The sequence below is a fragment of the Capsicum annuum genome, chromosome 3, assembly GCF_002878395.1.
Source record: "Capsicum annuum cultivar UCD-10X-F1 chromosome 3, UCD10Xv1.1, whole genome shotgun sequence".
Lineage (NCBI taxonomy): Eukaryota > Viridiplantae > Streptophyta > Magnoliopsida > Solanales > Solanaceae > Capsicum > Capsicum annuum.
The window spans coordinates 213852578-213869115 of NC_061113.1; positions in this window are offsets into that span (position 1 = coordinate 213852578).

The following is a 16538-nucleotide window of genomic DNA, read 5'->3' on the forward strand; positions in this document are numbered from 1 at the left end:
TATACTAATTTATAAAACATATACACATGTATACATTAAATATACACGTCTATAGAAGATATATACACAAATATACGCATCATTCAATATATATGTACTACTATAAGTAAAACATATACTATAATATATGTATATACTACAATATATATATATATATATAGTTATATACTAATTTATAAAACATATACACATGTATACATTAAATATACACGTCTATAGAAGATATATACACAAATATACGCATCATTCAATATATATGTACTACTTTAAGTAAAACATGTACTACAATATATATATATAGTTATATACTAATTTATAAAACATATACATGTTTACATTAAATATACACGTCTATAGAAGATATATGCACAAATATAAGCATCATTCAATATATATGTACTACTTTAAGTAAAACATATACTACAATATATATATATATATATATATATGTATATATACTACAATATATATATACAGTTATATAGTAATTTATAAAATATATACACATGTATACGTTAAATATATACGTCTATAGAAGATATATATACATATATACGCACCATTCAATATATATGTACTACTTTAAATAAAATATACTACAATATATATATATATATATATATATATATTTATTGTTATATATATATATATGTATGTATGTATATATATAGTTATATACTAATTTATAAAACATATACACACGTATACATTAAATATATACTACTTTAGAAGATATTTACACACATATACGTACCATTCTATATATGAACTACTTTAAATAAAATATACTACAATATATATACACTACAATTTACACACACTATATATATATATAGTTATATGTTAATTTATAAAACATATACACATGTATACGTTAAATATATACGTCTATAGAAGATATATACACATATATACATACCATTCAATATATATGTACTACTTTAAATAAAGTATACTACAATATATAATTATATATATAGTTATATATTAATTTATAAAATATATACACATGTATACGTTAAATATATACGTCTATAGAAGATATACACATATATAAATTAATAATAATTGATACTAAGTTAATAATATATTAAAACTAAGTTATAGTAAAATCTATTATTTTTTTTTTAAAAAAAAGCTTAATCGGGCCAGGTCGGTTAATCGGCGGGCCCTGATCGGGATTGGTTCGGGCCGAATTAACCGGGTTCAACCAAAAAAATAATTCGGTTCGGGACTCGATACCCTACATCCCGTGGGCTGATCGGGCCGGATCAAAACGAATCGATTTTTGTAAGTGGGTCGGGCTGGGTCGGGTTCGTCTGGCCAGTTTGACAGGAACAAAATCCCTCCAAAAATTAAAAATTTCAAAGACCAAAACTTTCCCCCAATATTTTAGAACTCAATAAGATAACCTACTTCTCCTTTCTTCTTTTAAAAAAAATATCTCAAATCTCCTTCTCCTTCCCCTTTCTCTGTTCCTTTCCTGTTCGTCACCGCCCACTTCAGCCCCTGGCTCTCGCGATCTATCACCTCCTTCCTTTCCCTTTGCTTCTCACCCTTCAAATTTTTATAGATGTTGTTTTGCTAATTAACTTCTTTTTTTTTGTAGGTTTTACAATATGAAATTCTCTAATTAGATGAGATTTGTTTTTATAAGTATTGTACTGAATTATGTATATATATATACATATATATATATATATATATTGATGTAAAGGTCATTTTATAAAGTGTAGGCAGATCGGAGTACAACTCTTCCAAGCAGAATATGGAGGTGGCTCCCTTCAATCCCATCGCCTCTTCTACTGCGAGCAATCGGAATTCGCTAAGAGTTGAATGACTAACAATAGCCGAACCACTGGGTCTTACAGAGTAGGAATCCGTCAATTAGGCGTGTAGATTCTTCAAGTTTTGATTTTTACTATTCTCTTGGCTTTGGGCTGTCAATTACTTATACTTTTGGCCTGTCCTTCGTTGTCCTACCTCCTATTATCACCCAGATCTCCGTCAATATGTTGTCAGGTTAGCAATTGGTTTCACGGTGTTTGTTGTTATCCTCTCAACTTGGGCTTTTACCTGGGAATAATTGGCAAAGGAGAAATTTTGCAAAACTATTTTGCCAAATACCCACTTAATTTCTTTTTGATTTATTTTTTAGGTTTAGGGTGTAAAAAGTGGAAAAAGTGGGACCCACACGTGGGCCAAGGGACCAATTCATCATTTATACAACTTTAAAAATTTAATATAATACACCTAACTCCCTCCACTTATTTCAATATCCAAAAAAACCCTCTCTCTCTCTCTCCTCTTCAATTCCCAACTCCCGCTTTCAAACAACTTATCCCAAAAATGTCATTTTCGTACGTTCTTCGTCTGCAGCTGCTAAGGGGGCGTTGTTGCTTCGCAAGGTTAGTTAAAATCGAGTTTCGATCATTTCTAGATCCGTTTAAATGGTTTTTCTTTTTGCGAATTGTAGTGATGTAGGATTTTTTTTTCCGAATTTGGTGTTTTGATTTAATCGTATTTTTTTAGCAACGAAGTGTTGAATGGTGGTATAATTGTTGTTTGAAGAGTTATTTTGACATTTTGATTTGAACAGCGTCCTGTTTCTGTCCGTAGACCCACGGTCTATTCGTAGACCCGTGGTCTATGAAATGAGAATGCCCTAGATATATTTCAATTTTCAGACGTATGAAATTCTTTTAAAACATAATTGCTGAAATAGTGAAAATTGAATGTTCAATTTTGGTTCAATTACTGTATGTTTGTGTAGTGAACTATTTAATGGTGGGGTGTTTGTTAATTTTTTTATTTTTTTTGGGGGGGAGGGGTGTTTCATTTGATCATTGAATTATTTCTATTGATAGACTTGTGGCCTATGAACTGAAAATGGGATATTTGTTCTTTAGGTGTAGACTGTGTTGAAAATGGGTAGAAAAGTTATTATTTCTAAAAATAAAGATGATACCGCTGCTAGTAGTAGAAAAAGAAGAGTTGCGGCAGTTGTAAAAGTATCAAAAAGAAAGAAAATTGAAGAGTCGGTGTCCGAATCAGATTTGGAGTTAAAGGAGATAAACGACTACGTCGATTCTAGTAAAGATGTTGTCAAGCGGAGTGTCAGTGGTGACAGTGAAGAGTGCAAGGGAAGTGGGAGTAATAGTGATGATGGGGATAAAGATTCGTTGTCCGTGCCATATCTTTTAAGATGCATTTTCGTGGAGCGGTGTGACCTTCGAACGATAATTGACGAGGTCGGATCTTTCTCGACAAAGATATCGGTCAGTTCAAGAATGAATGCTTATCGAGAATTTAAGCAAATTCTTGTTGACCAAGAATTGAAGAAAAGATTCAAGCGGTCCTATTTTGGATACCTGAGAAACCTGTCGGAACATCTCAAGTTTAATGGGCAGTTGGTCCATTATTTGCTGTTGTGGCGCGTTAAGAATGATAAGATGCATCATGAGATGTGGTTCTGCATTAACAACAAGCCTGTCTATTTTGGCTTGAAAGAGTTTTGTTTGATCACGGGGCTGAACTGCTTATCATACCCCAGTGAATAAAAAATGAAGAAGGTGTTAGCAAAGGGGGACAATTTTTGTTTTAATGTGACAAAAAATAAAAACATCACGGCGGCCAACTTGTTACACCTGATCAGAGGGAATAAGCTGAACGAGGAATAGAAGTTGAAGTGTTGTCTACTGTGGTTCTTGCACACCATGTTGCTTGCAAAAGATTCGACGAAGGTTGTCGACACAAAACTGATTCGAATGGTCGACTCTTTGAGTTTCTTCGAGAGGTATCTGTGGGGGAAAGAGACATTGCAACTGACCATGGACTATCTGAAGAAGAAAAGTGACCTGAAGAAGCAGAAGGAAGTATTTGATGAGAAGAAGAAGGCATCCTATGCTTTATTTGGATTTCCCTGGGCATTCATGGTATCTACCATAAACTCTTTAGTGAGTTTATCGTAGATTATATTTATTTATACTATGTCATAGACTCATAGTTATTTTTTTCACTGTTGTATTGCTTATAGATTTGGATCTATGAGGCTTTTCTCATCTTGGAGAATTTGCTAGAAAATCAATGGATGAGCCCTTACCCATCCCCGCATCCTCAGATGGCACACTTAAAAAACCAACAAGATAATCGAAGGTGACCCATTTAAGTATAAAGGAAAAGTTACCGAGGTATGAACTTATTTTCTATAATGCAATAATAGTACCGTTTTATCGAATTTTATGTAATTGTTAATTGATATTTGGTTGAACGTTCATCCGTACATCATCCCTACTGTTCGTAAGAGGAAGGTGGACTACATCATTACGTTTGATCCATATACGGACGAGGTGAAGAATAACGTCCTCGATGGCTTGAAGAAAGAGTTAGAAGGGGTGACTGTCCTCACTTCAAATGAGGACAGTGATGATGACAGAAATTTGGGTGGTAACCCCGTTGGAGTACGCGTTGGTGATGGTGATTCTTCGAGCACCTCCAAAGATGTAACAGGAATCTCATCCCCCGGGGATCTTTATAAGCGTGTGGCTGCGCTCAAGGAAGCTGTGTTGGATATTGCTGCCTATATCAAAGAGAAAAGAATGAAGAAAAAGAAAAATGATGAGCGACAACATGAGCAAGGTAACTTCATTCATTAATTGTTGTTGTTAATGAATATTCATCTTTAAATATCAGTAACACTTTGTAATATTATGAAATAGTGCATGTGCATGAATCGGAGAGGAATGAAAAAGGAGAAAAAAAGAGCAAAATGGATGAGTTGGCCGCTGTTGTGGCAGAAGAGGAAAAAGAAGAAGAAAGTAAGGATGGTGAAGAAGATAAGAGCCAAAAAGAAGGTGGAAAAGTAGCAGCAGTAGCAGCAGCAGAAGAAGAAGCGGCAGCAGATGAACAAGGAGGCGCGGAAAAAGGAAAAACTATTGAAGAAGAAACTGACAAAGAAGAAGTTGAGCAAGAAGTAGCAGGTGAACGAAAAGAAGAAGCTGAGGAAGAAATAGCTGATGAAGCTGAGGAAGAAACAGTTACTGCAGGTGAAGTAAGAAAAGAAGTTGTGGAAGAAAAGGAAACTGAAGAAGCAACAGCTGATGCACATGCTGAAAAAGAAGGAAAAGAAGGTGAGAATGAAGAAGCAGCTGCAATTGTTGAGAAAAAAGAAGTTGAAGCTGTCCAAACAGATGTGGTCATGGACATTGTTGCTGAAATCAACAATAACACTTGTGTTGATGAGGAACTTAGGGAAAGAGATATTTAAATGCTAAGATATTTAATTTATTGTTAAATGATGAGTTTTTAGGATATGATAATTTTTTTTTATTTCACAAATATGAAGTTTGAAGGATCTGGTGGTAGGATATGACAATTATTCTTTTATTTTTTGAAACTTGTTATGATTCTGAGCTGAATCTGTTTCTATCAAACTGATTTGTGGCATGGAATTTGAATATGCAGGGTGTGGTCATAGTTGGTATATTGTATGCTTGATATCATAGAATGCATACTTAATATTCCACATACCGTATGCATAGTCTATCATTACCCTGCTGGTCGAATTTAAGTTGACGTGTTGTTTAATCGACTATGGTTCTATCAAAAATAGTATTTAACATTATACAAAAGTAGAACTATTATTATTTATTCAATATCACTACATCCATGTTACACTTTTTCAAAGAATGAATACTAGCATTATAGCGCATAACTTCATTTTTAGGACAATCTTACTTTCTTTGGCCAAAATTAATTTTTGTTTTAGTTGATCCCTCTCTATTTGGGTGTCATGTAGCAATATTTTAAATTGATTCCTCTGCTCTTCGGCTTCTTTGAACAAAGTCATGAGAAAATTTTTATTTTCTTCGCATTGTTGGAGCCTTTGTAGTAGATTAAATTTTGTCAATCCTTGAAAATTTGATGTCTCAAGTCCCAGAATAAACGTTGATGGACTGGATGGAGGTGATAGCTCATCAAGCCATTTGAAAAACGAGCATGCATCATTATTCGAGGAAAAAAAATTACATAACCGCTAACTTAACTTTTAAAAAAAACATGCACACCTCACCTTTGCAATTGCACAATTATAAAATTTGCGACCTGGATTTGAATCCATGTGTGACGTCCTCAAGACAGCCTCATTCCCACAATGATAAATTAGAGTATTTTTAGAATTGGATGATTGAGATGCTTGCGACATTATAGAATTTTTAAAAACAAAATAAAGTTGATGAAATAAAATAAGGAGGGATGTACACCTTATATATGAAGTAAAAATAAAGTGTTCACACTGATGGCTTACAAAAGTAACCATTTTTTACCGTTGGAAAAGTAATTTTTCTCTTTTGAACTGGTGGTGACACTAAATAAACTGTCGTAGATCATGACCTATGTCAGTCATCGATTTGTATGGCTTACCATAGACTTACACCTTTATTAGTGCATCGACTAATATCCTGATTATGCGTAGACTACCGTGATCTATGTACACATCTATTGACCATCACGTGGAGGTAGTTAAAAAATTGTATAATTAAATTAAAAAAAAATTAAATAGATATAGTAACATGTTTTGGAGCTGGTGGAAGAAAATAATTAAATATAATATAATTTAAATGGATAATCACATGTTTTGGGGCCGGTGGAAGAAAACAATTACATTAAAAATGATTTAAATGGATGATCTTGGACTGGTGATGACACTTAATAGACCGTCGTAGATCATGAACTATGTCATCCATCGATCAGTATAGTCTATCATAGACTTACACGTTTATTATCACATCGACTGATATCATTATTAGGCGTAGACCACGATGATCTATATACAAGGTTATAGACCATCACTTGGATGTAGTTAAAAAATGATTAAATAAATTATAAATAAATGTGGTGTGGATTTCTATACATGTGAAGGAGTGTAAACAAGTCACATAATCATATTAGAGCTTAGACAAATTAGGAAGGGTGAATTAAGAAGTGTGTGGATGGGTAGTGGTTGAATACTCAATATCGTAAGAGTAATATCTAAACAAAGCATAAGTATGTATATAGGATATGTATTGTATTTGATTCCTACACATTCCACATATTTCTTTCATCACCACCCCTAAATCAAAAGAGTGTGTGCAATTGATAGTGGTAAAACATTTATCATCCTCAATACATACTTGTGCTTTGAGAAACATTACTCTTACGATATTGAGCATTCAACCACTACCCATCCACACACTTCTTAATTCACCCTCCCTAATTTGTCTAAGCTCTAATATGATTATGTGACTTGTTTACACTCCTTCACATGTGTAGTAATCTATACCACATTTATTTATAATTTATTTAATCATTTTTTAACTACATCCAAGTGATGGTCTATAATCTTGTACATAGATCATCGTGGTCTACGCCTAATCATGATATCAGTCGATGCGATAATAAACGTGTAAGTCTACGATAGACTATACTGATCGATGAATGACATAGTTCATGATCTACGACGGTCTATTAAGTGTCATCATCAGTCCAAGATCATCTATTTAAATCATTTTTAATTAAATTATTTTCTTCCACCAGCCACAAAACATGTGATTATCCATTTAAATCATATTATATGTAATTATTTTCTTCCACCAGCCCAAAATACATATTACTATTATTTATTTAATTTTTTTAATTTAATAATTGTCTTTCATAATTTTCAAAACGTGTGATTATCTATTTAAATTATTTTTAATTTAATTATTTTCTTCCACCAGCTATTTAAATCTTTTAAAATTAAATTATTTTTTGAAAATATGTTATTATTTGTTTTAATTTACCCGATGATTCATTGATTCATGTAGTCTACAATCGACTAATATGTACAGTCGATGAAATACTTTGTATAAAATCTAAACATTAGATTTTACTCTTTAGGAAATTAGTCAAGCCACAATACTATAACTTGAAAAGGCAGACAGATTTGATTCGAGTTTTCAAATAAGGGATCAGAGCAAACATGACAAACACACAATGTTAAAAGAAAGTGAAACATAGTTGTATTAAAATTGTTCGTTGCATTACATAATAAAATTTACATCAAAAAGGGGAAAATGAAAGAAGCTTTCTTCTAACAAGATCCTACAAAGAAAGCTTCTTCCGCAATGAACAAATCAAAAAAATTTAAAAACATATACTAAAATAAAACAATTAAACTAAATTATGGGGATAATGTGTGTGTGTGGGGGTGTGTGTGTGATGTAGTCAGGGCCTTCCATTCCGAGCCTTTACAGAATTGCCCTCAAGAAACGAGCAATTCAACGGAGCTCCCGCTCTAGGTAGATGCGGTCTTGACCCAGCCCGTAGAAAAGCCGATCAAAATCATTCCTTAGGAGGAGGAGGTCATAGTGCCTCGGAGGAACACATCTGATGGGGGAAGGGGCAGGAGTATCCTTCTTGGAGGCATTTTTTTGATTTGAGTGAAGAAGAAGAAGAAGAGACGATTTCTGATATTTTTGATTTAGGAAAAATTGAAGGGTTGCGTAGAAAGAGGGTCTGTACTTATAGACCTGTAGATTGCGTCTGTTCATATATCCACCCAATGGTAGGTCAACGTGTCTGACAAGAGAAAACGTTTCGTATGCATATACCATCTGTTTTTCCTCGTGAAGAGACGTTTTGTGCAGCTTTTTAATAAATGGGAATGGAAAACAAGGGAAATAATGATTCATTGCATCGATTGGAGAGATAAGCCGAGAAAATGACCAACATAACGTGTTAGATCAGCAATAATATAATCAATACGTAATATTTTATAGTCCATATATTATATATACCGTAAACTATAGATAGTCTATCGTAGACAAAGCTTTAGGTTGATAACAACTGAACGTTAAAATCTACAGAAATGTACATTCATCCCCCAAAACAGTAGCTTTACAACAGAAGCTTAAAAAAAGCCTATTTATGATTTGATGCTCATTCTACACGTGGTTCTTTTGTGTCCAGATTTTTTGCATATTGAACACCTATTCCTTCTTTTGGACTTGAATGTCTCACCGACGCCCTTAGTGCGTTTGACTTTCTTCCTTTCGAGTTTGGGATCATACGGGAATGGAGAAATTTTGGTGTCTACCAATTCCTGTGGCACAGTCCATTTAGCCTCCAGAGGGACTACGATAATTGCTTCCGAGTATGCGAGGAGGTAACTTTCAACTTTATAAAATGGCGAAGAGTATTCGTAGATGGAGTTACGATAATCTTCACCATCGCTGTACTTTTCTATCAAAGATGCCATCGCGTGTTCGCACGATATTTTCATCAAGTCAAATTTTCGACAAGAACAACTCCTCTCTAAGAGATTGACCTTGGCAGTAACGCCATTACCGAACACCGTATACTCATCGAGAGCCCCGTTTGGATTACCCACATACAAGGAATCGCTCGCACTCTTATTATCCCTTAGGATCCTTTCCGCAGAAGGCACAAATATGTTCTCTTTACCACCGACAAATGCATGCCGCTCCCTAAACTTTTCACCAAATTTTTTAGCAATTGAATTGAATATGTACGACACGGGGTACTCCTGTTCATCCATCAAAATCGAGTTGAGCGACTCAGCGATATTTATGGTCATCACGTCGTACCTATTGCCCAGAAAGTATGCTCTACTCTATTTTTTAAAACCAAGTATATTTTCAAGGACATGAGCTACCTCGGGGCATTTACTCTTCAATTCCATAAAATTATCGCTAAAATCATCAAAGGAATAAACCTTTGACACGGCGTAAAATCCGCAGTGTTGATTTACGCGAAGATTTTCAGCGAGGTGCCTTATGCAAAGTCCGTGATGTGCACGAATGTATACATGGGAGAAGGCATTAGCGATGCTAATGTGCCTGTCGGAGATGACACATAGATCTGGTTCATCTTCTATGATAGACTTCAGCTTCTGGAAGAAGAAGGTCCAAGAAGCATCGTTCTCTTTATCGACGACACAAAAGGCAATCGAAAATATATGATTTTCGGTGTCCTATGCAACGGTGCTCAGTAGAACGCCCTCGTACTTGCCATATAAATGTGTACCATCAACGACAATTATCTTTCTCATGTGGGCATATCCTCGTATGCAAGCTCCGAATGCTAAGAAGTAGTAAACGAACGATCCATCGATCTGGTTTACCATGATAGAGTAAGAAGACCCAGGATTCAATAACTCCACCATGTGGGAAAAAGATGGCAAGCAAGCATATCCGTGCTCCGGTGTCCCGCGAATGATGTTCTTCGTAATTACACTTTCTTTCCAACACATCCAATAGCTTGCGTTGCAACGCAACTCCTTAAATACAATTCTTTGAATTTCTTTTATGCTTGGACACTTACCATCCCAAAAATGATTTATGCATGCTGAAGCAATCAATTCGGATGAGACTTTTTTGTGCCTGTGGGTGGCGTTTTCAACGCCGCACGTGTGCATGCCGACATACTTGTATATGCAAAATCTGTCCAAGGTGTCATACTTTTTTACCCGCAACAGCCAGCCACTACCACGAGATAAGCATTGCGCCTTCATCAGTTTTGTGAAACTCTTCTCCATATGATAATCAAAATACTGCCTCGCTGCTGCTGTGTCTAGTCGCATTTTCAGCTTTTTTTTATCGGTGAATGTTTGACCATAACACAAATTGGTTCCGTCGGTGAAGGAGTGTCCTGCTTGTGATTTTGTTTCACGATCTTCTTCGTCATCTTGCGAGTCCGATGAAAAGTCTTCCATATACATAGAATAATCTTTTATATTAATTGTATCATCGACATCATTCTCGTAATCATTCAAATCGTCATCGATCAAATCATTGTCGACTACCGGGCGCCGTGATGGGGGTGCTGATGAACTCAACGGTCCTTTAAAGGATCTCTCAACCACATTTATCCTCAAAATCCTAAAGCCATTTGCATCAGCATCCATTATGTACGTTAACACACGTACATCGCTATTTATGATCGTAGGATTTACCTTTTCCTTCGAATGCATTACATAACTAATCACCACATCGTTCAGCACGCAATCTAGATCCCCGCTCTGCATTACGCTTGCAATAAATTCATCGTATGAACTGTTGCGTCGAACAGGAATGGGAATTGTCACCTTATTAAATGATCTCCATTTCCAACATTTTGAAGTTTCCACCCATTCTCCCATGAAATCACCAGAAACCAGATAAAATTCTGCAATAGACATCCTAGAATTATGCTTCGGTTGATGGTAGATTATGCTTATGGTCTATGTCGAGTTGTATGCATGATCGATGATTGGCGAGGACGGGTCGATGACTACGCAGATTTCCGTACAAATACTTGAAATTGTAAATATTGCTTGTAATCAATGATTGTTGGGTTTATGGAATAAAGAAATGAACTTGGAGTCACCTGAGCTGCTGTAATGCACTTTCTAAAGTGGTTTTGAGTAATGTGAGTGATTTAAAGCTTTTTAACAATGGTGGAAAGTGTGTTTGAGAAGATAGGAAACAAATGGGGTAACAATGGATGCAATGGACAAGCTTATGATGTTTGTGGACTAATTTACAGCTGATCACCGAAAAATAACGCCGGAAAAATGGCCGGAATCGGAGCTTTTTGGTGGAAAAAATAACTACTTTCTATTTTTAGCTTTTGAAATTATTTTTTTTAATATTTTTGAAAACCTAGATATTATTTTTTATATATATAGTGGTGGATGATGGAGTGGGTTGAAGTGTATTATTAGAAATTTGTGGGTGAATTTATTAAGTTGGAAGTATTGGGTTAAAGTGAATTATTATAAAGGTTGGGGCTGAAATTGTTAAGTTGGAAAAGTTAGTGGTGAGGTGGAATTAAGTGAGTGTTTGGCAAAGGATTTAAAACTTGTGAGTATTTGATAAAATAGTTTGGATAAAGAGGTTTTTTGGCATAAAGGCCCCTCTTACCTTTTCCATTGGAGGAGAGCGTCTATTGGTTATGCTTGGGACAAACTAGTAATGTACAATATTATTGAGAAATATGAGTTGACTGGATGAATCTAGGTACTTATTGCTTTTATTTGTGGTTGAACCTGCTAGATACAAGATTTGTATATATTCTTCCTTTGTAAGAAATTGAGGCTGGAATATCTCAGTTAAGACAGTTAGCATGACACTAATAAGGAGTGATGAAACCATAATAGGAGTGCACCTTTTAAACTAAGTTGTATGCAAAATCCAAAGGTGCACTTTGCAGCTTGGAAGATGTCATTTTGCTTTAAAAAAAAAAAGAAAATGTAAAGGTCATTTTTTGTTTGGGTGGATTTTAGAATTGATATTGAAACGAGGTATATATTTATAGGTTTATTTACTTACTTGATTGGTTTGTACTTTTTTTTTAATTTTATCTATTAAAAATTTTAGTAAGTTACATATTCTTTCTCCTCAAAATTTCATATATACACACTTTTGGAGATATGATCTGTTCATATTCCTGACAGATACATTGGTGAAAACAAAGCATGAAGGACAACAAGTTGTAGTTGCAGACCGCGGAAGAAAAGATAGAAAAAGATTGTTGCTTTTGGACTATTTACAATTTTTAAAATTGTAAAATGCAATTATATATAACTTAATAATTGTTTAGGAATATCAAAATTAGATGCCTACCTACATTATGTAACTTTTGTGACTTATCAAGTTTGTGGAGAATTCTTTAATTTGTTGGAATAGAATTGTTGAAATATATCTTGAACTTTTGTAAGTTACATTATAGAATTTTTTGTGATAATACTGTTTATGACAATATTTTTTAATTTGTAATAGTGGATTTTTATATTTGTGGCATAATCTATATGTAATTATAAAAAATATGGCATATAATTTCACTTTTATAGCAAATTATTATCTAGATTTATGTATTTTTTGATAAAAAGAATGAATTATAAGCCATGCAATGAATTATAAGCCATGCAATGAATTATAAGCCATGCATAAAAATATTGTGGCAAATACTTCTTATAGCTATAGATTTTCTAACTCGTAGCGAAAAATGAAATTAAAATATAAAATAGCCACAAATTTTAAATTTTCATAGCAAAAAATTTTAGTCTTTTGCCATAATAGAATACATTATGGCTACATTTCAAAGATTACTATGAATTTTATTTATCGTGACAAAAGTGTACTATTAGCTATAAGTATATGTTTCGTAGCAAGAATTTTTTTTATCATCACAACTGCAAGAATTTTTTTTATAGTTGTAAGTAGTAATCCTTAGCCACAGGTCATGTAAAGTCTGTAGCTAACTTTTAGTTACGTCGCTTCTTGCTACGAAAGCTACGGAAAAGAAAATTATGGCTAAAGTGTTTAGCCATGAAAATTTTTATATTTAGCTACGAGATATTTTGTAGCTATATATGCCTTATGTAGTAGTGAGCTGCAGTGACAGACCTAAAATTTTATTCAAGTGGGTTCAAGTTACAATGAACTATAATGATAATCTAGAATAATAATAATAATTATTATTTTTCATTCCCATAATATCCCTAATATCTTTAAAAATATTATTTGAGTTGGTGTTTAATTTAAAAAGGAAAAAGTAATTAAACAAAATAATGCTTCCTTTGTCTCAATTTATGTGGCATATTTTTTTTCTTGAGATTCATATAACATAAGTTTGATCATGAATTTAGACGTGAAATCTTCAATCTTTTGAAAATAAAATTTTTATTTTTGAAAACTACATAAAAAATATATTATAAATAACAATAACTGACTATTCAAAATATTTGAAACATATATGAAAAAATTGTGGCCGAACATAGACATGTTTGAACCTCAAAAAGTGAAATATGCCACATAATGAAAGATAATATATAACGAAGAACACATATTGAGACAGAGGGAGTAACATTTCCTAACAAAAAATATATCAAGTTTAACTATTTATTATAAGGTTGAAATTTTTCATGTACGTATCTTCAGTATAGAATGTTATTAATCTTATAAATAACAATTAAAATATAGAAAATTTAAAAAATCATAAATAAAATAAGAAAATAATTTAGCAAAATAATAAATAAATAAATAAATACACTAACTAATTTTGTATTCCAAGGAAAAGGAAAGAAGTATACAACACTATATATTACGAAAGAATTTTAATTAAACACAATAGCAAATAAGCTATAAATATAACCTAAATAATTAATAACATTTTAAACCATTCTCAAATAATTAACTTATAAGGAAAACTGAAGGATTAATAATTTTAAAACATTAATTAGCGCCTACTTCGTCACTTAATCTGACACTATAATTAAGTAAAAATTAGTAAAATAAGAAAAAATCTAGCAATGTAATTAATTAGAAATCTGGGACCCACAACTAGTGACTTAAAAAAGCCTATGTAGTTAAAAAAAAAATATTATACCCAAGGAGAGGTTCGACCCTACGACTTCTACGATAAGAAGGTGTAAAAAACCACGACCTGTACCTCTACAGATTTAACCCAACTTCACTAAAATACTTGAGCCTCAACAATCAACAAAATTACAAGATTTCTTATAACCTAGGAATTAAAACTTCTAACTCCTATTACTACAAAAACACTAATCTTCCCAAGATAAGTGTTCCCAAGTCTTCGAGTTCCTATACTTGAAGACGACAACTCCTAACTCATTTTATAGATTACTAAGACTAGAATCAATGAATCATTACAATACCAGAACCTAACTACTACACAGTTTATGACCTGCTAAGTAAGAGGATTGGTTCTTCTTCAAGTATGTATGCTTATTGTTGATTGACTTTTTCAGTACGTGCGTGAGTACTGGCTTTGAGTCATGTTTGCTGTATTTAAGCCAACCTGTGATAGAGTCCTTTTTGATGTTCAATTCTTTCTTTAGTAGAACTCTATCAGTTAATTCTTTTCCCCTTTGCTGCCACCTCACCTCTCCTAGTTTTGATAGGATTTTTTTAATTCAAATCCTCTTCTTACTGAACTCCTTGATCAACTTGACTTCTTCAAGACTTCTAGTCTAATCTAACTCGGCTTCTAATGTAATCAATGTTATCTAAGTTTGTCTTGAACACATAATCATATCATCCAAACTCCTGTGCCAGCTAGACTATTTCACCTTGAATGGACCAGCTTCTTCAACGTGTTTCATTCATATGTCTATCATCAAAACTCCTCAGCCCAATTCACCCTTTTTTATGATGACAAACATAGTAGCTTCAGTATTACAGAATCCTGACATACTTAAGAAGGAATTAAATAACAGAATCACAGTAGAATAAAATAGGTTAGTCCAATTGAGTTATAAGCATTGTATAATTTGTTCTTCCCCTTTTGACATCATCGAAAAGCTGAGCCATCAAGTAAAAATTGTTTAATAATTCATGGCCACTGGGGCTATCACTAAAACAAGTAAGATTCAGAGCAAGAGATAACTATGTATTGAATTAAACAGAAGTAGATCAAGTGAAGCAAAAGAGGTCGATTTTAAACAAAAAAGATACAATTATTGCTACCCAGTAAAACAAAAAGAGAAACAAGGTAAACAGGAGAGCATCATAGTGAATGGGCTTAAAGGATGAAGAAGGATTTTAATTGGAGGAGGTGGAGGGAATAAGAGAGGTCAACTTCCTAATGATATCAGCATTTTCAGAGCGTTCCTTAGCTAAGATTTCTGTAAGGGATGCAATTTTAGCTTTAAGAACCCTCTTTTCATCTTCATGAACAGCCTGGGCAGCTACCAATGCAGCCTGTGCACCCTTTAGCTCACCCTGCTTTGCCTCTAAGGTATTTCGCAACTTTTACATAGGGTTGTCAGCATGTCTCATGGTAGTAGGTAACCTAGCATGGTTCAGTTGTCCAATCACATTCTTAGTCGTCTGCAAGGACCATACCTTGACAGGTACATAAAAATCATCAAAAATAGATACAAGCCAGAACTGATAGGTAGAGCATGACCATTTGTATCTTTAACAAGTACCCTTTGCATATGCTTAATGATGAGTAGAGGAAGGTCTATTGGAATCTCAGAATCCAATAGTTCCATCAAGGTAAGATCAAGAAAACTTGCAACTGTGCGCCTTTCCTATTGAGGCAAGATCATTTTGTAAACCACATCAAAATAGGACTTATAGAGAGGGGACATCTTATTATTCATGACCCTACGATGAGAGAAAAGAAGAGGATTCCCAGAGAATTTTTTATAGATATCAAGAGCGGATGGAAAATTATCAAGAGGTGGCCAAGATTCCTTCACATAATGACACCAACCACCAGTTAGAACACTGAGAATTCTGCCCAGATCAGCAGGATAAAGATTGATGGTTTTCCCATGAACTCTGATTGAAATTATTTCCCCAATTGCAACTCCATTGGTATAAAACTCATACAACTCATTTTTACCAATTCTTCTCTGATGATCACCTTAAAGAAACAAGGATGACCACCCTTGTGCTGTCAGTTTTGAAACTAACGTATCCATATCAGGACCCCCAAACCCAGTGATAACTCTTTCTCTAGTCATCTTTCATTTTTGAAAGTGC